This window comes from Ranitomeya variabilis, chromosome 2, assembly GCF_051348905.1.
Source record: "Ranitomeya variabilis isolate aRanVar5 chromosome 2, aRanVar5.hap1, whole genome shotgun sequence".
Lineage (NCBI taxonomy): Eukaryota > Metazoa > Chordata > Amphibia > Anura > Dendrobatidae > Ranitomeya > Ranitomeya variabilis.
The window spans coordinates 8080598-8103112 of record NC_135233.1 but is presented as its reverse complement, the minus strand read 5'-3'; the positions used below and the strand labels follow the sequence as shown (position 1 = coordinate 8103112).

The following is a 22515-nucleotide window of genomic DNA, read 5'->3' as shown; positions in this document are numbered from 1 at the left end:
TGATTGTGTTCAAAGCTTCCAAACTTCTTTTGCAGACCTTCCACATCTTTCTGCAGTGATCTAATTATGGAGAACACCTGCTCTAGTCTGCTTTCTGCAGTCATTGTTCCAGCAGTCTCCTTTTTTTTTTTTAGGCTAGAGTATCCTGTAATAATTATAGGGGATAACTCAGGAGACTCTTTGCGTGGAACAAGACAACAGGACACAGTTTTATAAGTGGTAAAGTCTATATTATCACACGGTGATTCAAACAGGTGCAGAGAGAAACTCAAGTCCACAACACTTGGTGCAAATAATAAACGCAGCTTAACAGTCTATAGGAAACTTCAGAGGAAAATGCAATCACACAGAAAGTCTATGATGCACAATTATTCTGGAGGATACTTGACACGAATAAATCCTTGACTTAGTCCAGGCACAGATAGATATGCTTATAAGGCAGTTCAAATCGTATCTTAGCTCAACCAGGGAGGCCTGGGTAATAGTCTCAAGTTATTGCAAAGCAGCAGCAGCTTACATGTCCAGCAAATGCAGATGGAAGTAAACACGAGCAGCAGATGAAGGAGGATTACTGGAAACTGGTGTATGCAGCAGGAACCCAGAGCAGAGTAGCAGGATAACCCCACAGGTCACAGGAGCAGGTATATAGCCAGGGAGTCACCAGAGGTCAGGAGCTGGATGCAGACGGTGGTGAGAGCCGCGGTTAGCGCTGTGTGGCGCGGACGTCCACTCTCCCGTCTCTTGGGGGCGCTGTTCGGCTACATACACCTTCGGGCTGTGGCCAGTGACAATGGCTCTGGGCAGCAGCAGCTTTAGGACAAGTCCCAGCATTTCTTCTGGCTGCTATGTGATGCCTCAGCTTTTATAGTCTTGCCTCCATGGTTACCGTACTGCACCTGACATGTTTTATAAATAAAGTTATTTCTTGTTGAAGACCAAACATCTGCGCTCTGATTTGACGTCATGACGCAGCTTGGCTCCGCCCTACGTGCAGGCCGCAGAGGTGGGAGGAGACTGCGGGTGACGTCACGGACTCTACCTCCCACCTGCATTGTGTTGGTCCCCGGGCAGGGGAGCTGCGGAGCCGGGAGCTGAGAGGCGGCGGGAGGCCCAGCGGCGGCGGGTGAGTGCGGAGAGCTGCCGGCCCCGCTGTACACGGCTGCCTGTCTGGGTGCGGTGACTGAGTGTGAGCCCCGCGGCCCAAGCCGGGAGACAGGCCGGGAGCGGGGAGACATCGCTGGCTCCTCTGTCACGGTGTCAGTCAGCGGCGCCCCCCCACGGTGTCAGTCAGCGGAGCGCCCCCCACGGTGTCAGTCAGCGGCGCCCCCCCACGGTGTCAGTCAGCGGAGCGCCCCCCACGGTGTCAGTCAGCGGAGCGCCCCCCACGGTGTCAGTCAGCGGAGCGCCCCCCACGGTGTCAGTCAGCGGAGCGCCCCCCACGGTGTCAGTCAGCGGCGCCCCCCCACGGTGTCAGTCAGCGGAGCGCCCCCCACGGTGTCAGTCAGCGGAGCGCCCCCCACGGTGTCAGTCAGCGGAGCGCCCCCCACGGTGTCAGTCAGCAGAGCCCCCCCCACGGTGTCAGTCAGCGGAGCGCCCCCCACGGTGTCAGTCAGCGGAGCGCCCCCCCACGGTGTCAGTCAGCGGAGCCCCCCCCCACGGTGTCAGTCAGCAGAGCCCCCCCCACGGTGTCAGTCAGCGGAGCGCCCCCCACGGTGTCAGTCAGTGGAGCGCCCCCCTCCACGGTGTCAGTCAGCGGAGCGCCCCCCACGGTGTCAGTCAGCGGCGCCCCCCCACGGTGTCATTCAGCGGAGCGCCCCCCACGGTGTCAGTCAGCGGCGCCCCCCCACGGTGTCAGTCAGCGGAGCGCCCCCCACGGTGTCAGTCAGCGGAGCGCCCCCCACGGTGTCAGTCAGCAGAGCCCCCCCCACGGTGTCAGTCAGCGGAGCCCCCCCCACGGTGTCAGTCAGCGGAGCGCCCCCCACGGTGTCAGTCAGCGGAGCGCCCCCCACGGTGTCAGTCAGCGGCGCCCCCCCACGGTGTCAGTCAGCAGAGCCCCCCCCCACGGTGTCAGTCAGCGGAGCGCCCCCCTCCACGGTGTCAGTCAGCAGAGCGCCCCCCACGGTGTCAGTCAGCGGAGCGCCCCCCCACGGTGTCAGTCAGCGGCGCCCCCCTCCACGGTGTCAGTCAGCGGCGCCCCCCCCCCCACGGTGTCAGTCAGCAGAGTGCCCCCCCCCACGGTGTCAGTCAGCAGAGCCCCCCCCACGGTGTCAGTCAGCGGAGCCCCCCCCACGGTGTCAGTCAGCGGCGCCCCCCCCCCACGGTGTCAGTCAGCGGCGCCCCCCCCCCCCCCCCCCCCCCCGCGGTGTCAGTCAGCAGAGCCCCCCCCACGGTGTCAGTCAGCGGCGCCCCCCCCCCCCACGGTATCAGTCAGCGGAGCGCCCCCCCCCCACGGTGTCAGTCAGCAGGGCGCCCCCCCACGGTGTCAGTCAGCAGGGCGCCCCCCCCACGGTGTCAGTCATCGGCGCCCCCCCCCCACGGTGTCAGTCAGCAGAGCCCCCCACGGTGTCAGTCAGCAGGGCGCCCCCCCCACGGTGTCAGTCATCGGCGCCCCCCCCCACGGTGTCAGTCAGCAGAGCCCCCCACGGTGTCAGTCAGCGGCGCCCCCCCCCCCCACGGTATCAGTCAGCGGCGCCCCCCCCCCCCCACGGTGTCAGTCAGCGGAGCGCCCCCCCCACGGTATCAGTCAGCAGAGCCCCCCCACGGTTTCAGTCAGCGGAGCACCCCCCCACCCACGGTGTCTTTCAGCGGCGCCCCCCCCATGGTGTCAGTCAGCGCCCCCCCCCCCCACGGTGTCAGTCAGCGGAGCGCCCCCCGGTGTTAGTCACTGACTCGTCGGGATAATGGCAGCTGTATTTCCAGAGCTTCCAGGGCCGACTACCCCAGCTGTGGCAGCACACAGAGAGGAGGTAACAACAAGCGTAGGAAGATGACCACCCTTTAAGATACGTGGCCGGGTGACCAGAACCTGGCTTCTCTGAGCATCTCCATGGCGACTGGAAGGTCCCATTCCTGGCTTATATCCATGGGTCAGCGATGGTCAGTGGAGCAGATCTGTATTCTTCCAGCTGGGGCTGTGGTCCCCTCAGCTGGCATCCTGTAAAATGGCTGGCCTCTTATTGGCTCGGGGCTGTTGGCTGCCGGTGGCTGGCCTCTTGTTTGCTCGGGACTGTTGGCTTCCGGTGGCTGGCCTCTTGTTGGCTCGGGGCTGTTGGCTGCCGGTGGCTGGCCTCTTGTTGGCTCGGGGTTGTTGGCTGCCGGTGGCTGGCCTCTTGTTGGCTCGGGGTTGTTGGCTGCCGGTGGCTGGCCTCTTGTTGGCTCGGGGTTGTTGGCTGCCTGTGGCTGGCCTCTTGTTGGCTCGGGGTTGTTGGCTGCCGGTGGCTGGCCTCTTGTTGGCTCGGGGTTGTTGGCTGCCGGTGGCTGGCCTCTTGTTGGCTCGGGGTTGCTGGCTGCCGGTGGCTGGCCTCTTGTTGGCTCGGGGTTGTTGGCTGCCGGTGGCTGGCCTCTTGTTGGCTCGGGGTTGTTGGCTGCCGGTGGCTGGCCTCTTGTTGGCTCGGGGTTGTTGGCTGCCGGTGGCTGGCCTCTTGTTGGCTCGGGGTTGTTGGCTGCCGGTGGCTGGCCTCTTGTTGGCTCGGGGTTGTTGGCTGCCGGTGGCTGGCCTCTTGTTGGCTCGGGGTTGTTGGCTGCCGGTGGCTGGCCTCTTGTTGGCTCGGGGTTGTTGGCTGCCGGTGGCTGGCCTCTTGTTGGCTCGGGGTTGTTGGCTGCCGGTGGCTGGCCTCTTGTTGGCTCGGGGTTGTTGGCTGCCGGTGGCTGGCCTCTTGTTGGCTCGGGGCTGTTGGCTGCCGGTGGCTGGCCTCTTGTTGGCTGCCGGTGGCTGGCCTCTTGTTGGCTGCCGGTGGCTGGCCTCTTGTTGGCTGCCGGTGGCTGGCCTCTTGTTGGCTGCCGGTGGCTGGCCTCTTGTTGGCTCGGGGCTGTTGGCTGCCGGTGGCTGGCCTCTTGTTGGCTCGGGGCTGTTCGCTGTCTCTTGTGAAATAATGGTCCATATTTGTCATGTTTTCGGCATGTTCTTACGTTGTAACAGTCGGTTCAGTTATCGCCGTGGTTACCGGCTTGGGTGCTTGGTTTGTGGTCTCTTCTTAGTCTTCTTTCACACTTCAGTTGTTTGGCGTCAGTCTGCTCCGACATAGTGATGGATCGACGGATCCGTCACAATTGTTGAGTAAACGGTTCCAACGGATCCGTTTATTTGACGGATCAGTTACTTGGTATTTGACGGATCAGTTACTTGGGGGTTGTCTGGGAAAAGTATCTACTTTTTGGAGCATGCGCAATTGAAAAAGCGGATTGGGGCGACGGATCCGCCGAAATGATGGTCGCGACGGATCTGTCGCCCATAGGCGTCCATTCTATGGAATGGCGGACGCGACGGATCCGTCGCGAACCGCCAGTTCGGCGCAGACAAAAAATGTTATAATGTCTGTCAATGTCTAGACAACGTCCGCCAAATTTCGACGGATGGAACGGACGACCATCCGCCACAATCCGTCGCTAATGCATGTCTATGGGAAAATAGCGGATCTGCCAAAAAAAATGGCGGATCCGCTATTTGAGGAAAATGGTGGTTTCAGACTGACGCCAAAAGACTGAAGTGTGAAAGAGGCCTTATTGATACAATGTGTCATGGGACTACTGTTGAGGGAGCTGCTGTGTGCGCTGGAATGCTGAGAGCTCACAGGTGCTGGTGACCAGGGTTCCCTGAAATCAGATTCCTTCATCTTGTTGGGTTTTTTTCACAGTGAAACTCTTAAGTCACCTGAGATCTAGGGAGCAGGTTTTGGTGGGTAGTGGTGTGTGGAAGTGTCTGTGTTTTCCCTGAGGTTTCTTTTGGCTTTATACTGAAATGAGCAAAAAAATGTGGTTGTTCCGGCTCTGAGCTCTGCGCACCGTGGACAGCAGCGAGCTGGTGTAGCGCTATGTCGTGGAGGTGCCGACGGTTCTGGGGCACAGGTCACTCGCGGTCACTGATCTCCCGCCGGGTCCTACAATCGCTGTGTGTTCCCTTGTTCACCAGTTTATGTTGCAGAGAGAATGCCGGGTGCTATTAGCTGGAGGATGTGATGTGCCAGGATTGGGGCAGCTGCCAGGGGCTCTCACAAGATGCAATTGGCACTTAGATCTTCCCGGAATGTAGGAAGCGTCTTCCCCTTACAGCCATTGCCCGGATGTGCCCACAGGCAGAGCAGTGGGGGGCAGGGCTGCAGCCATCTATAGCACAGGGAGCCCGCCGTCAGCTACTGTCCCTGCTGAGTGACTAGTACAGATGACCAATATGTCATAGATCTCTGTAGAGGTCTTACTGTGCTTCAATTATTGGATTGTTAACGTTGTTAGTTATGACTGTTGTGTTTCAGATTGTGAAACTGTAAAGCGCTGCGGAATATGTTGGAGCTATATAAATAAAGATTATTATTAGTTTACCTACCCCAGCAGAATTTTTGCTTTCTTAGCTTTTTTTCAGAGAATATGAACGATGGCACCAAAACTTTTTGGGTATGTGCACACGTGGCGAATTTGACGCTGAGGATTCACAGCAGTTTTCCATCCTGTTTATAGTACCATGTAAACGTATGGAAAACAAAATCCGCAGTGCACATGCTGTGGAAAATACAGCGCGTTGTATTTTCTGCAGCATGTCAATTCTTTGTGCGGATTCCTCAGTTTTTACACCTCCTCCTCAATAGGAATCCGCAGGTGGTAAAACTGCAGGTGGAATCCACACAAACGCTGAAAATCTGCAGGTAAAGCGCACTGCATTTTACCTGCGGATTGTTCAATCACTGAGCAGAAAAATCTGCACAGAAATCTGCAACGTGTGCACATAGCCTTTCTCCACTCATGGTTAGTGGTTGGGTGAAGCCATTTCTTGTCAGACTACTGTGTTTTCTCTTTTTTCATCATAATGACAACACAAATCATCCAAATGACCCTGATCTAAAGTTCACGTACCCTGGTGATTTTGGCCTGATAACATGCACAGAAGTTGACACAGATGGGTGTGAATGGCTACTAAAGGTAACATCCTCACCTGTGACCTGTTTGCTTGTAATCAGTGTGTGTGCATAAAAGCAGAGTGAGTTTCTGGGATCCAGACAAACTCTGGCATCTTTCATCCAGCCACTGACATTTCTGGATTGTGAGTCATGGGGAAAGCAAAAGAATTGTTAATGGATCTACGGGAAAAGGTAGTTGAACTGTATAAAACAGGAAAGGGATACAAAAGATATCCAAGGAATTGATAATGTCAGTCAGCAGTGTTCAACCTGTGATTAACAAATGGAAAATCAGGAGCTCTGTAGGAACAAAACCATGGTCAGGTAGACCAACAAAAATGTCGCCCACAACTGCCAGGAAAACTGTTCAGGATGCAAAGAAAAACCCACAAATAACATCAGCTGAAATATTGGACTCTCTGAAAACTAGCGGTGTGGCTATTACAAGATGCACAATAAGGAGGCACTTGAAGAAAAATGGGCTGCATGGTCGAGTCGCCAGAAGAAAGCCATTACTGCACAGAAACAAGTCTCAAACCTTCTGGAACAAGGTGACTTGGAGCGATGAGACCAAAATTGAACTTTTTGGCCACAACCATAAACGTTACATTTGGAGAGAGGTCAGCAAGGCCTATGATGAAAGGAACATCATTCCTACAGTAAAGCACGAAGGTGGATCACTGATGTTTTGGGGATGTGTGAGCTACAAAGGCACAGGAAACTTGGTCAAAGCTGAAGGAAAGATGAATGCAGCACGTTACCAGCAAATACTGGGGGCAAATTTGCACTCATCAGTCCGGAAGCTGCACATGGGACGTACTTGGACATACCAACATGACAACAGTCCAAAACACAAAGCCAAGTCAACCTGTCATCGGCTACAGTATAACAAAGTGAAGGTTCTGGAGTGGCCATCTCAGTCTCCTGACCTCAGCATCATTGAGCCACTCTGGGGAGATCTCAAGCGCGCAGTTCATGCTAGACAGCCCAGGAATTTACAGGAACTGGAGGCTTTATTGTATATAATGGCGCTCTATAGAGGGAGGATTATCTGTGGCCGGTGAGCTTGTATCCTGTGTGTAATGGCTCTATAGAGGGAGGATTATCGGTGGCCGGTGAGCTTGTGTCCTGTGTGTAATGGCTCTATAGAGGGAGGATTATCGGTGGCCGGTGAGCTTGTATCCTGTGTGTAATGGTTCTATAGAGGAGGATTATCGGTGGCCAGTGAGCTTGTGTCCTGTGTGTAATGGCTCTATAGAGGGAGGATTATCGGTGGCCGGTGAGCTTGTATCCTGTGTGTAATGGCTCTATAGAGGGAGGATTATCGGTGGCCGGTGAGCTTGTATCCTGTGTGTAATGGCTCTATAGAGGGAGGATTATCGGTGGCCGGTGAGCTTGTGTCCTGTATATAATGGCTCTATAGAGGGAGGATTATCGGTGGCCAGTGAGCTTGTGTCCTGTATATAATGGCTCTATAGAGGAGGATTATCGGTGGCCGGTGAGCTTTTGTGTCCTGTATGTAATGGCTCTATAGAGGGAGGATTATCGGCGGCCGGTGAGCTTGTGTCCTGTGTGTAATGGCTCTATAGAGGAGGATTATCGGTGGCCGGTGAGCTTTTGTGTCCTGTATGTAATGGCTCTATAGAGGGAGGATTATCGGTGGCCGGTGAGCTTGTGTCCTATATCTAATGGCTCTATAGAGAGAGGATTATCGGTGGCCGGTGAGCTTGTGTCCTATATGTAATGGCTCTATAGAGGGAGGATTATCGGTGGCCGGTGAGCTTGTGTCCTGTGTGTAATGGCTCTATAGAGAGAGGATTATCGGTGGTCGGTGAGCTTGTGTCCTATATGTAATGGCTCTATAGAGGAGGATTATCGGTGGCTGGTGAGCTTCTGTCCTGTATGTAATGGCTCTATAGAGGGAGGATTATCGGTGGCCGGTGAGCTTGTGTCCTGTGTGTAATGGCTCTATAGAGGGAGGATTATCGATGGCCGGTGAGCTTGTGTCCTGTATGTGATGTCTCTATAGAGGGAGGATTATCGGCGGACAGTGAACTTGTATCCTATATATAATGGCTCTATAGAGAAGGTTTATCGGTGGCCAGTGAGCTTGTGTCCTGTGTGTAATGGCTCTATAGAGGGAGGATTATCGGTGGCCGGTGAGCTTGTGTCCTATATATAATGGCTCTATAGAGAAGGTTTATCGGTGGCCAGTGAGCTTGTGTCCTGTGTATAATGGCTCTATAGAGGGAGGATTATCGGTGGCCGGTGAGCTTGTGTCCTGTATGTAATGGCTCTATAGAGGGAGGATTATCGGCGGACGGTGAGCTTGTATCCTATATATAATGGCTCTATAGAGAAGGTTTATCGGTGGCCAGTGAGCTTGTGTCCTGTGTGTAATGGCTCTATAGAGAGAGGATTATCGGTGGCCGGTGAGCTTGTGTCCTGTGTGTAATGGCTCTATAGAGGGAGGATTATCGGTGGCCGGTGAGCTTGTGTCCTGTATATAATGGCTCTATAGAGGGAGGATTATCGGTGGCCGGTGAGCTTGTGTCCTGTATGTAATGGCTCTATAGAGGGAGGATTATCGGCGGACGGTGAGCTTGTATCCTATATATAATGGCTCTATAGAGAAGGTTTATCAGTGGCCAGTGAGCTTGTGTCCTGTGTGTAATGGCTCTATAGAGGGAGGATTATCGGTGGCCGGTGAGCTTGTGTCCTATATATAATGGCTCTATAGAGAAGGTTTATCGGTGGCCAGTGAGCTTGTGTCCTGTGTGTAATGGCTCTATAGAGAGAGGATTATCGGTGGCCGGTGAGCTTGTGTCCTATATCTAATGGCTCTATAGAGAGAGGATTATCGGTGGCCGGTGAGCTTGTGTCCTATATGTAATGGCTCTATAGAGGGAGGATTATCGGTGGCCGGTGAGCTTGTGTCCTGTGTGTAATGGCTCTATAGAGAGAGGATTATCGGTGGTCGGTGAGCTTGTGTCCTATATGTAATGGCTCTATAGAGGAGGATTATCGGTGGCCGGTGAGCTTGTGTCCTGTGTGTAATGGCTCTATAGAAGGCGGATTATCGGTAGCCGGTGAGCTTGTGTCCTATATGTAATGGCTCTATAGAGGAGGATTATCGGTGGCCGGTGAGCTTGTGTCCTGTATATAATGGCTCTATAGAGGGAGGATTATCGGTGGCCGGTGAGCTTGTGTCCTATATGTAATGGCTCTATAGAGGAGGATTATCTGTGGCCGGTGAGCTTGTGTCCTGTGTGTAATGGCTCTATAGAGGAGGATTATCGGTGGCCGGTGAGCTTGTGTCCTGTGTGTAATGGCTCTATAGAGGAGGATTATCGGTGGCCGGTGAGCTTGAGTCCTGTATGTAATGGCTCTATAGAGGGAGGATTATCGGTGGCCGGGGAGCTTGTGTCCTGTATGTAATGGCTCTATAGAGGGAGGATTATCGGTGGCCGGTGAGCTTGTGTCCTGTGTGTAATGGCTCTATAGAGGGAGGATTATCGGTGGCCGGTGAGCTTGTGTCCTGTGTGTAATGGCTCTATAGAGGAGGATTATCGGTGGCCGGTGAGCTTGTGTCCTGTGTGTAATGGCTCTATAGAGGAGGATTATCGGTGGCCGGTGAGCTTGTGTCCTGTGTGTAATGGCTCTATAGAGGAGGATTATCGGTGGCCAGTGAGCTTGTGTCCTGTGTGTAATGGCTCTATAGAGGGAGGATTATCGGTGGCCGGTGAGCTTGTGTCCTGTATATAATGGCTCTATAGAGGGAGGATTATCGGTGGCCGGTGAGCTTGTGTCCTGTATGTAATGGCTCTATAGAGGGAGGATTATCGGCGGACGGTGAGCTTGTATCCTATATATAATGGCTCTATAGAGAAGGTTTATCAGTGGCCAGTGAGCTTGTGTCCTGTGTGTAATGGCTCTATAGAGGGAGGATTATCGGTGGCCGGTGAGCTTGTGTCCTATATATAATGGCTCTATAGAGAAGGTTTATCGGTGGCCAGTGAGCTTGTGTCCTGTGTGTAATGGCTCTATAGAGAGAGGATTATCGGTGGCCGGTGAGCTTGTGTCCTATATGTAATGGCTCTATAGAGAGAGGATTATCGGTGGCCGGTGAGCTTGTGTCCTGTATGTAATGGCTCTATAGAGGGAGGATTATCGCTGGCCAGTGAGCTTGTGTCCTGTATGTAATGGCTCTATAGAGGGAGGATTATCGGTGGTTGGTGAGCTTGTGTCCTGTGTGTAATGGCTCTATAGAGGGAGGATTATCGGTGGCCGGTGAGCTTGTGTCCTGTATGTAATGGCTCTATAGAGAAGGTTTATTGGTGGCCAGTGAGCTTGTGTCCTGTATGTAATGGCTCTATAGAGGGAGGATTATCGGTGGTTGGTGAGCTTGTGTCCTGTGTGTAATGGCTCTATAGAGGGAGGATTATCGGTGGCCGGTGAGCTTGTGTCCTGTGTGTAATGGCTCTATAGAGGAGGATTATCGGTGGCCGGTGAGCTTGTCCTGTGTGTAATGGCTCTATAGAGGGAGGATTATCGGTGGCCGGTGAGCTTGTGTCCTGTATGTAATGGCTCTATAGAGGGAAGATTATCGGTGGCCGGTGAGCTTGTGTCCTGTATGTAATGGCTCTATAGAGGGAGGATTATCGGTGGCCGGTGAGCTTGTGTCCTGTATGTAATGGCTCTATAGAGGGAGGATTATCGGTGGCCGGTGAGCTTGTGTCCTGTGTGTAATGGCTCTATAGAGGAGGATTATCGGTGGCCGGTGAGCTTGTCCTGTATGTAATGGCTCTATAGAGGGAGGATTATCGGTGGCCGGTGAGCTTGTGTCCTGTGTGTAATGGCTCTATAGAGGAGGATTATCGGTGGCCGGTGAGCTTGTCCTGTATATAATGGCTCTATAGAGGGAGGATTATCGGCGGACGGTGAGCTTGTATCCTATATATAATGGCTCTATAGAGAAGGTTTATCGGTGGCCAGTGAGCTTGTGTCCTGTGTGTAATGGCTCTATAGAGAGAGGATTATCGGTGGCCGGTGAGCTTGTGTCCTGTGTGTAATGGCTCTATAGAGGGAGGATTATCGGTGGCCGGTGAGCTTGTGTCCTGTATATAATGGCTCTATAGAGGGAGGATTATCGGTGGCCGGTGAGCTTGTGTCCTGTATGTAATGGCTCTATAGAGGGAGGATTATCGGCGGACGGTGAGCTTGTATCCTATATATAATGGCTCTATAGAGAAGGTTTATCAGTGGCCAGTGAGCTTGTGTCCTGTGTGTAATGGCTCTATAGAGGGAGGATTATCGGTGGCCGGTGAGCTTGTGTCCTATATATAATGGCTCTATAGAGAAGGTTTATCGGTGGCCAGTGAGCTTGTGTCCTGTGTGTAATGGCTCTATAGAGAGAGGATTATCGGTGGCCGGTGAGCTTGTGTCCTATATCTAATGGCTCTATAGAGAGAGGATTATCGGTGGCCGGTGAGCTTGTGTCCTATATGTAATGGCTCTATAGAGGGAGGATTATCGGTGGCCGGTGAGCTTGTGTCCTGTGTGTAATGGCTCTATAGAAGGCGGATTATCGGTAGCCGGTGAGCTTGTGTCCTATATGTAATGGCTCTATAGAGGAGGATTATCGGTGGCCGGTGAGCTTGTGTCCTGTATATAATGGCTCTATAGAGGGAGGATTATCGGTGGCCGGTGAGCTTGTGTCCTATATGTAATGGCTCTATAGAGGAGGATTATCTGTGGCCGGTGAGCTTGTGTCCTGTGTGTAATGGCTCTATAGAGGAGGATTATCGGTGGCCGGTGAGCTTGTGTCCTGTGTGTAATGGCTCTATAGAGGAGGATTATCGGTGGCCGGTGAGCTTGTGTCCTGTGTGTAATGGCTCTATAGAGGAGGATTATCGGTGGCCGGTGAGCTTGTGTCCTGTGTGTAATGGCTCTATAGAGGAGGATTATCGGTGGCCAGTGAGCTTGTGTCCTGTGTGTAATGGCTCTATAGAGGGAGGATTATCGGTGGCCGGTGAGCTTGTGTCCTGTATATAATGGCTCTATAGAGGGAGGATTATCGGTGGCCGGTGAGCTTGTGTCCTGTATGTAATGGCTCTATAGAGGGAGGATTATCGGCGGACGGTGAGCTTGTATCCTATATATAATGGCTCTATAGAGAAGGTTTATCAGTGGCCAGTGAGCTTGTGTCCTGTGTGTAATGGCTCTATAGAGGGAGGATTATCGGTGGCCGGTGAGCTTGTGTCCTATATATAATGGCTCTATAGAGAAGGTTTATCGGTGGCCAGTGAGCTTGTGTCCTGTGTGTAATGGCTCTATAGAGAGAGGATTATCGGTGGCCGGTGAGCTTGTGTCCTATATGTAATGGCTCTATAGAGAGAGGATTATCGGTGGCCGGTGAGCTTGTGTCCTGTATGTAATGGCTCTATAGAGGGAGGATTATCGCTGGCCAGTGAGCTTGTGTCCTGTATGTAATGGCTCTATAGAGGGAGGATTATCGGCGGACGGTGAGCTTGTATCCTATATATAATGGCTCTATAGAGAAGGTTTATTGGTGGCCAGTGAGCTTGTGTCCTGTATGTAATGGCTCTATAGAGGGAGGATTATCGGTGGTTGGTGAGCTTGTGTCCTGTGTGTAATGGCTCTATAGAGGGAGGATTATCGGTGGCCGGTGAGCTTGTGTCCTGTGTGTAATGGCTCTATAGAGGAGGATTATCGGTGGCCGGTGAGCTTGTCCTGTGTGTAATGGCTCTATAGAGGGAGGATTATCGGTGGCCGGTGAGCTTGTGTCCTGTATGTAATGGCTCTATAGAGGGAGGATTATCGGTGGCCGGTGAGCTTGTGTCCTGTGTGTAATGGCTCTATAGAGGAGGATTATCGGTGGCCGGTGAGCTTGTCCTGTATGTAATGGCTCTATAGAGGAGGATTATCGGTGGCCGGTGAGCTTGTCCTGTATGTAATGGCTCTATAGAGGGAGGATTATCGGTGGCCGGTGAGCTTGTGTCCTGTGTGTAATGGCTCTATAGAGGAGGATTATCGGTGGCCGGTGAGCTTGTCCTGTATGTAATGGCTCTATAGAGGGAGGATTATCGGTGGCCGGTGAGCTTGTGTCCTGTGTGTAATGGCTCTATAGAGGGAGGATTATCGGTGGCCGGTGAGCTTGTGTCCTGTATGTAATGGCTCTATAGAGGAGGATTATCATTGGCCGGTGAGCTTGTGTCCTGTGTGTAATGGCTCTATAGAGGAGGATTATCGGTGGCCGGTGAGCTTGTGTCCTGTATGTAATGGCTCTATAGAGGAGGATTATCAGTGGCCGATGAGCTTGTCCTGTGTGTAATGGCTCTATAGAGGGAGGATTATCGGTGGCCGGTGAGCTTGTGTCCTGTATGTAATGGCTCTATAGAGGGAGGATTATCGGTGGCCGGTGAGCTTGTGTCCTGTATGTAATGGCTCTATAGAGGGAGGATTATCGGTGGCCGGTGAGCTTGTGTCCTGTGTGTAATGGCTCTATAGAGGGAGGATTATCGGTGGCCGGTGAGCTTGTGTCCTGTGTGTAATGGCTCTATAGAGGGAGGATTATCGGTGGCCGGTGAGCTTGTGTCCTGTGTGTAATGGCTCTATAGAGGAGGATTATCGGTGGCCGGTGAGCTTGTGTCCTGTGTGTAATGGCTCTATAGAGGAGGATTATCGGTGGCCGGTGAGCTTGTGTCCTGTGTGTAATGGCTCTATAGAGGAGGATTATCGGTGGCCAGTGAGCTTGTGTCCTGTGTGTAATGGCTCTATAGAGGGAGGATTATCGGTGGCCGGTGAGCTTGTGTCCTGTATGTAATTGCTCTATAGAGGGAGGATTATCGGTGGCCGGTGAGCTTGTGTCCTGTATGTAATGGCTCTATAGAGGGAGGATTATCGGTGGCCGGTGAGCTTGTGTCCTGTGTGTAATGGCTCTATAGAGGGAGGATTATCGGTGGCCGGTGAGCTTGTGTCCTGTGTGTAATGGCTCTATAGAGGAGGATTATCGGTGGCCAGTGAGCTTGTGTCCTGTGTGTAATGGCTCTATAGAGGGAGGATTATCGGTGGCCGGTGAGCTTGTGTCCTGTATATAATGGCTCTATAGAGGGAGGATTATCGGTGGCCGGTGAGCTTGTGTCCTGTATGTAATGGCTCTATAGAGGGAGGATTATCGGCGGACGGTGAGCTTGTATCCTATATATAATGGCTCTATAGAGAAGGTTTATCAGTGGCCAGTGAGCTTGTGTCCTGTGTGTAATGGCTCTATAGAGGGAGGATTATCGGTGGCCGGTGAGCTTGTGTCCTATATATAATGGCTCTATAGAGAAGGTTTATCGGTGGCCAGTGAGCTTGTGTCCTGTGTGTAATGGCTCTATAGAGAGAGGATTATCGGTGGCCGGTGAGCTTGTGTCCTATATGTAATGGCTCTATAGAGAGAGGATTATCGGTGGCCGGTGAGCTTGTGTCCTGTATGTAATGGCTCTATAGAGGGAGGATTATCGCTGGCCAGTGAGCTTGTGTCCTGTATGTAATGGCTCTATAGAGGGAGGATTATCGGCGGACGGTGAGCTTGTATCCTATATATAATGGCTCTATAGAGAAGGTTTATTGGTGGCCAGTGAGCTTGTGTCCTGTATGTAATGGCTCTATAGAGGGAGGATTATCGGTGGTTGGTGAGCTTGTGTCCTGTGTGTAATGGCTCTATAGAGGGAGGATTATCGGTGGCCGGTGAGCTTGTGTCCTGTGTGTAATGGCTCTATAGAGGAGGATTATCGGTGGCCGGTGAGCTTGTCCTGTGTGTAATGGCTCTATAGAGGGAGGATTATCGGTGGCCGGTGAGCTTGTGTCCTGTATGTAATGGCTCTATAGAGGGAGGATTATCGGTGGCCGGTGAGCTTGTGTCCTGTGTGTAATGGCTCTATAGAGGAGGATTATCGGTGGCCGGTGAGCTTGTCCTGTATGTAATGGCTCTATAGAGGAGGATTATCGGTGGCCGGTGAGCTTGTCCTGTATGTAATGGCTCTATAGAGGGAGGATTATCGGTGGCCGGTGAGCTTGTGTCCTGTGTGTAATGGCTCTATAGAGGAGGATTATCGGTGGCCGGTGAGCTTGTGTCCTGTATGTAATGGCTCTATAGAGGGAGGATTATCGGTGGCCGGTGAGCTTGTGTCCTATATGTAATGGCTCTATAGAGGGAGGATTATCGGTGGCCGGTGAGCTTGTGTCCTATATGTGATGGCTCTATAGAGGGAGGATTATCGGTGGCCGGTGAGCTTGTGTCCTGTATGTAATGGCTCTATAGAGGGAGGATTATCGGTGGCCGGTGAGCTTGTGTCCTGTGTGTAATGGCTCTATAGAGGGAGGATTATCGGTGGCCGGTGAGCTTGTGTCCTGTGTGTAATGGCTCTATAGAGGGAGGATTATCGGTGGCCGGTGAGCTTGTGTCCTGTGTGTAATGGCTCTATAGAGGAGGATTATCGGTGGCCAGTGAGCTTGTGTCCTGTGTGTAATGGCTCTATAGAGGGAGGATTATCGGTGGCCGGTGAGCTTGTGTCCTGTATATAATGGCTCTATAGAGGGAGGATTATCGGTGGCCGGTGAGCTTGTGTCCTGTATGTAATGGCTCTATAGAGGGAGGATTATCGGCGGACGGTGAGCTTGTATCCTATATATAATGGCTCTATAGAGAAGGTTTATCAGTGGCCAGTGAGCTTGTGTCCTGTGTGTAATGGCTCTATAGAGGGAGGATTATCGGTGGCCGGTGAGCTTGTGTCCTATATATAATGGCTCTATAGAGAAGGTTTATCGGTGGCCAGTGAGCTTGTGTCCTGTGTGTAATGGCTCTATAGAGAGAGGATTATCGGTGGCCGGTGAGCTTGTGTCCTATATGTAATGGCTCTATAGAGAGAGGATTATCGGTGGCCGGTGAGCTTGTGTCCTGTATGTAATGGCTCTATAGAGGGAGGATTATCGCTGGCCAGTGAGCTTGTGTCCTGTATGTAATGGCTCTATAGAGGGAGGATTATCGGCGGACGGTGAGCTTGTATCCTATATATAATGGCTCTATAGAGAAGGTTTATTGGTGGCCAGTGAGCTTGTGTCCTGTATGTAATGGCTCTATAGAGGGAGGATTATCGGTGGTTGGTGAGCTTGTGTCCTGTGTGTAATGGCTCTATAGAGGGAGGATTATCGGTGGCCGGTGAGCTTGTGTCCTGTGTGTAATGGCTCTATAGAGGAGGATTATCGGTGGCCGGTGAGCTTGTCCTGTGTGTAATGGCTCTATAGAGGGAGGATTATCGGTGGCCGGTGAGCTTGTGTCCTGTATGTAATGGCTCTATAGAGGGAGGATTATCGGTGGCCGGTGAGCTTGTGTCCTGTGTGTAATGGCTCTATAGAGGAGGATTATCGGTGGCCGGTGAGCTTGTCCTGTATGTAATGGCTCTATAGAGGAGGATTATCGGTGGCCGGTGAGCTTGTCCTGTATGTAATGGCTCTATAGAGGGAGGATTATCGGTGGCCGGTGAGCTTGTGTCCTGTGTGTAATGGCTCTATAGAGGAGGATTATCGGTGGCCGGTGAGCTTGTCCTGTATGTAATGGCTCTATAGAGGGAGGATTATCGGTGGCCGGTGAGCTTGTGTCCTGTGTGTAATGGCTCTATAGAGGGAGGATTATCGGTGGCCGGTGAGCTTGTGTCCTGTATGTAATGGCTCTATAGAGGAGGATTATCATTGGCCGGTGAGCTTGTGTCCTGTGTGTAATGGCTCTATAGAGGAGGATTATCGGTGGCCGGTGAGCTTGTGTCCTGTGTGTAATGGCTCTATAGAGGAGGATTATCGGTGGCCGGTGAGCTTGTCCTGTGTGTAATGGCTCTATAGAGGGAGGATTATCGGTGGCCGGTGAGCTTGTGTCCTGTGTGTAATGGCTCTATAGAGGGAGGATTATCGGTGGCCGGTGAGCTTGTGTCCTGTGTGTAATGGCTCTATAGAGGGAGGATTATCGGTGGCCGGTGAGCTTGTGTCCTGTGTGTAATGGCTCTATAGAGGAGGATTATCGGTGGCCGGTGAGCTTGTGTCCTGTGTGTAATGGCTCTATAGAGGAGGATTATCGGTGGCCGGTGAGCTTGTGTCCTGTATGTAATGGCTCTATAGAGGGAGGATTATCGGTGGCCGGTGAGCTTGTGTCCTATATGTAATGGCTCTATAGAGGGAGGATTATCGGTGGCCGGTGAGCTTGTGTCCTATATGTGATGGCTCTATAGAGGGAGGATTATCGGTGGCCGGTGAGCTTGTGTCCTGTATGTAATGGCTCTATAGAGGGAGGATTATCGGTGGCCGGTGAGCTTGTGTCCTGTGTGTAATGGCTCTATAGAGGGAGGATTATCGGTGGCCGGTGAGCTTGTGTCCTGTGTGTAATGGCTCTATAGAGGAGGATTATCGGTGGCCGGTGAGCTTGTCCTGTATGTAATGGCTCTATAGAGGGAGGATTATCGGTGGCCGGTGAGCTTGTGTCCTGTATGTAATGGCTCTATAGAGGGAGGATTATCGGTGGCCGGTGAGCTTGTGTCCTGTGTGTAATGGCTCTATAGAGGAGGATTATCAGTGGCCGATGAGCTTGTCCTGTGTGTAATGGCTCTATAGAGGGAGGATTATCGGTGGCCGGTGAGCTTGTGTCCTGTATGTAATGGCTCTATAGAGGGAGGATTATCGGTGGCCGGTGAGCTTGTGTCCTGTATGTAATGGCTCTATAGAGGGAGGATTATCGGTGGCCGGTGAGCTTGTGTCCTGTGTGTAATGGCTCTATAGAGGGAGGATTATCGGTGGCCGGTGAGCTTGTGTCCTGTGTGTAATGGCTCTATAGAGGGAGGATTATCGGTGGCCGGTGAGCTTGTGTCCTGTGTGTAATGGCTCTATAGAGGAGGATTATCGGTGGCCGGTGAGCTTGTGTCCTGTGTGTAATGGCTCTATAGAGGAGGATTATCGGTGGCCGGTGAGCTTGTGTCCTGTGTGTAATGGCTCTATAGAGGAGGATTATCGGTGGCCAGTGAGCTTGTGTCCTGTGTGTAATGGCTCTATAGAGGGAGGATTATCGGTGGCCGGTGAGCTTGTGTCCTGTATGTAATTGCTCTATAGAGGGAGGATTATCGGTGGCCGGTGAGCTTGTGTCCTGTATGTAATGGCTCTATAGAGGGAGGATTATCGGTGGCCGGTGAGCTTGTGTCCTGTGTGTAATGGCTCTATAGAGGGAGGATTATCGGTGGCCGGTGAGCTTGTGTCCTGTGTGTAATGGCTCTATAGAGGAGGATTATCGGTGGCCGGTGAGCTTGTGTCCTGTGTGTAATGGCTCTATAGAGGAGGATTATCGGTGGCCAGTGAGCTTGTGTCCTGTGTGTAATGGCTCTATAGAGGGAGGATTATCGGTGGCCGGTGAGCTTGTGTCCTGTATGTAATTGCTCTATAGAGGGAGGATTATCGGTGGCCGGTGAGCTTGTGTCCTGTATGTAATGGCTCTATAGAGGGAGGATTATCGGTGGCCGGTGAGCTTGTGTCCTGTGTGTAATGGCTCTATAGAGGGAGGATTATCGGTGGCCGGTGAGCTTGTGTCCTGTGTGTAATGGCTCTATAGAGGGAGGATTATCGGTGGCCGGTGAGCTTGTGTCCTGTGTGTAATGGCTCTATAGAGGAGGATTATCGGTGGCCGGTGAGCTTGTGTCCTGTGTGTAATGGCTCTATAGAGGAGGATTATCGGTGGCCGGTGAGCTTGTGTCCTATATGTAATGGCTCTATAGAGGGAGGATTATCGGTGGCCGGTGAGCTTGTGTCCTGTGTGTAATGGCTCTATAGAGGGAGGATTATCGGTGGCCGGTGAGCTTGTGTCCTGTATGTAATGGCTCTATAGAGGGAGGATTATCGGTGGCCGGTGAGCTTGTGTCCTGTATGTAATGGCTCTATAGAGGAGGATTATCGGTGGCCGGTGAGCTTGTGTCCTGTGTGTAATGGCTCTATAGAGGAGGATTATCGGTGGCCGGTGAGCTTGTGTCCTGTATGTAATGGCTCTATAGAGGGAGGATTATCGGTGGCCGGTGAGCTTGTGTCCTGTATGTAATGGCTCTATAGAGGGAGGATTATCGGCGGACGGTGAGCTTGTATCCTATATATAATGGCTCTATAGAGGAGGATTATCGGTGGCCGGTGAGCTTGTGTCCTGTGTGTAATGGCTCTATAGAGGAGGATTATCGGTGGCCGGTGAGCTTGTCCTGTGTGTAATGGCTCTATAGAGGGAGGATTATCGGTGGCCGGTGAGCTTGTGTCCTATATGTAATGGCTCTATAGAGAGAGGATTATCGGTGGCCGGTGAGCTTGTGTCCTGTGTGTAATGGCTCTATAGAGGGAGGATTATCGGTGGCCGGTGAGCTTGTGTCCTGTATGTAATGGCTCTATAGAGGGAGGATTATCGGTGGCCGGTGAGCTTGTGTCCTGTATGTAATGGCTCTATAGAGGAGGATTATCGGTGGCCGGTGAGCTTGTGTCCTGTATGTAATGGCTCTATAGAGGGAGGATTATCGGTGGCCGGTGAGCTTGTGTCCTATATGTAATGGCTCTATAGAGGGAGGATTATCGGTGGCCGGTGAGCTTGTGTCCTGTATGTAATGGCTCTATAGAGGGAGGATTATCGGTGGCCGGTGAGCTTGTGTCCTGTATGTAATGGCTCTATAGAGGAGGATTATCGGTGGCCGGTGAGCTTGTGTCCTGTATGTAATTGCTTTCTTATCGGTGTATGATTATCTTGGTAATTGGCATCGTGTGTTTGTCTCCGGTACTTCTGCTGTGATCGGGCTTTTGTCCGTCTTTCCGTCACACTTTCACCCAGTGTCATCTGCTGACAGGCGTCCAGTGACCACAGCGTCTTTCTCGCTGTCAGCAGACGGTCTGAGCCTGTGCAGCGGCGCTCAGCACTTCATAGTGTGGTGGGTCGGGGGTCCCGGGTTCCTGTGTGAGGGCAGTGATTGATGAATTGTAAGCCTGGTGTGGTTTCTGCCTTCGTAGAGCTGCGTCCACCCGTCGCTATAAATTAATACGTGGATTTTGTTATTATCTGTGGGCTCGAGGAGCCGCATCTGCTGCATGTTTCCATCCTCTGATTATACTGATTTTCCAATTGATACCGCCATCCGTACATTCATGTTTAATGAATACCGCGGAAGCTTTCCCAGCATAAATGCTTAAAGGGAATGTGTCCCCAAGTTTTTGCTTTTACATCTTCGATTCCAGCAATGTCACTCACTGGGCTCCTTGCTTCAGTTTTGATAAATCCCTGTTTGATCGGCTACAAATCTACCAATTCTGTGTAACCGTGCCCCTTCACTGATTGAAAGCTCTCTGTACACTGCATAGGCAGAAAGCTGGCAAACAGTGATTGGTCGAGGTTATACAGGACTCATGAATATGGAGGACTGCATAGCAGCAGGTTTACTAGTCCTCTAGTGCTGATCTCCTGCTGATAAAACTACAGAAAACAGCCCAGTAAGTGACCCATCTGGGTCTTTGTCTCTTCATTATGCTGCTCTCAGATTAAACGCGATTTATCACTAGAACTTTTCCACCTAATCTGCTGAGATCCTAGTTTATGAAAAAAAAATTTCAGTACGTCTTTATTTTCAAGTGTGTTTTTTTTTCTTCAATCGCACTGATACATCGTAACAAACAAGGAGAAATAGATCAGGGTTGGTTTTCAGCCCCTAACTCCGGGGTGCCCGACCCTCAGCCTGACATGGCTGTTAATGCATCCAACACAGATGTCCACAGGACCGCAGTGCACAACTCTATAGGCAGAGACCTGTGCGTGCGCCCGCCGCATGCTATACTGAATGTCGCCGCACACAGGGGACTGGATTATGTAGGACAAGGGCCAATGCCAGGACGTTGTGTAGGAGCACGTTCCACCATCGCAGCTGTGCACCTTCATGGCACCTCCAGGGTCTGGGTGAGTCTGTATACTGCAGTCTCTCCTACGTGATGCGTATACAGCAGTCTGTGTCTTCTATGTATGTGATGTAGGACTGCACGGTGGCTCAGTGGTTAGCACTGTTGCTTTACAACGCTGGGGGTCCTGGGTTCAAATCCCACCATGACAACATCTGCAAGGAGTTTGTATGTTCTCCCCAAGTTTGTGTGGGTTTAATCCGGGTTCTCCGGCTTCCTCCCACTCCAAAAACATTATAGGCAATCTAGATTGTGATACCTAATCAGAGCACCACAATAAACACCACACACAGCGCTCCAGAGCACGAGCATATCATTACCTGAAAATAAAGATTAAACAACAACAAGACGGATTTCATCACCAGGTATCAGTGTAATCAGTACAACGGCGCCGACCTGACACTGTCTGTAGTCACTGAGCACAATCCTGATCACAGGTATCAGTGTAATCAGTATAACGGCGCCGACCTGACACTGTCTGTAGTCACTGAGCACAATCCTGATCACAGGTATCAGTGTAATCAGTATAACGGCACCGACCTGACACTGTCTGTAGTCACTGAGCACAATCCTGATCACAGGTATCAGTGTAATCAGTATAACGGCACCGACCTGACACTGTCTGTAGTCACTGAGCACAATCCAGATCACAGGTATCAGTGTAATCAGTATAACAGCACCGACCTGACACTGTCTGTAGTCACTGAGCACAATCCTGATCACAGGTATCAGTGTAATCAGTATAACAGCACCGACCTGACACTGTCTGTAGTCACTGAGCACAATCCAGATCACATGTATCAGTATAACGGCACCAACCTGACACTGTCTGTAGTCACTGAGCACAATCCAGATCACAGGTATCCGTGTAATCAGTATAACGGCACCGACCTGACACTGTCTGTAGTCACTGAGCACAATCCTGATCACAGGTATCAGAGTAGTCAGTATAACGGCACCGACCTGACACTGTCTGTAGTCACTGAGCACAATCCAGATCACAGGTATCAGTGTAATCAGTATAACGGCACCAACCTGAAACTGTAGTCACCGAGCACAATCCTGACCACAGGTATCAGTGTAATCAGTATAACTGCACCGACCTGACACTGTCTGTAGTCACTGAGCACAATCCTGATCACAGGTATCAGTGTAATCAGTATAACGGTGCCGACTTGACACTGTCTGTAGTCACTGAGCACAATCCTAATCACAGGTATCAGTGTAATCAGTATAACGGCACCGACCTGACACTGTCTGTAGTCACTGAGCACAATCCTGATCACTAGTATCAGTGTAATCAGTATAACGGTGCCGACCTGACACTGTCTGTAGTCACTGAGCACAATCCTGATCACCGGTATCAGTGTAATCAGTATAACGGCGCCGACCTGACACTGTC

General features: G+C 51.7%; 1 protein-coding gene across 2 annotated transcripts in view; it reads left to right on the top strand.

Moving 5' to 3' along the window:
- Positions 1 to 963: 963 nt before the first annotated feature.
- TMEM63B (transmembrane protein 63B) overlaps positions 964 to 22515 on the top strand; it is an 82941-nt gene continuing 61389 nt past the window's right edge. Inside the window, exon 1 of one of the 2 annotated variants that reach the window (XM_077281953.1) lies at positions 964 to 1123. The gene's annotated coding sequence lies outside the window, so the exon portion shown is untranslated. The remainder of the gene's footprint in view (positions 1124 to 22515) is intronic. The other variant, XM_077281955.1, reaches the window with a different exon arrangement.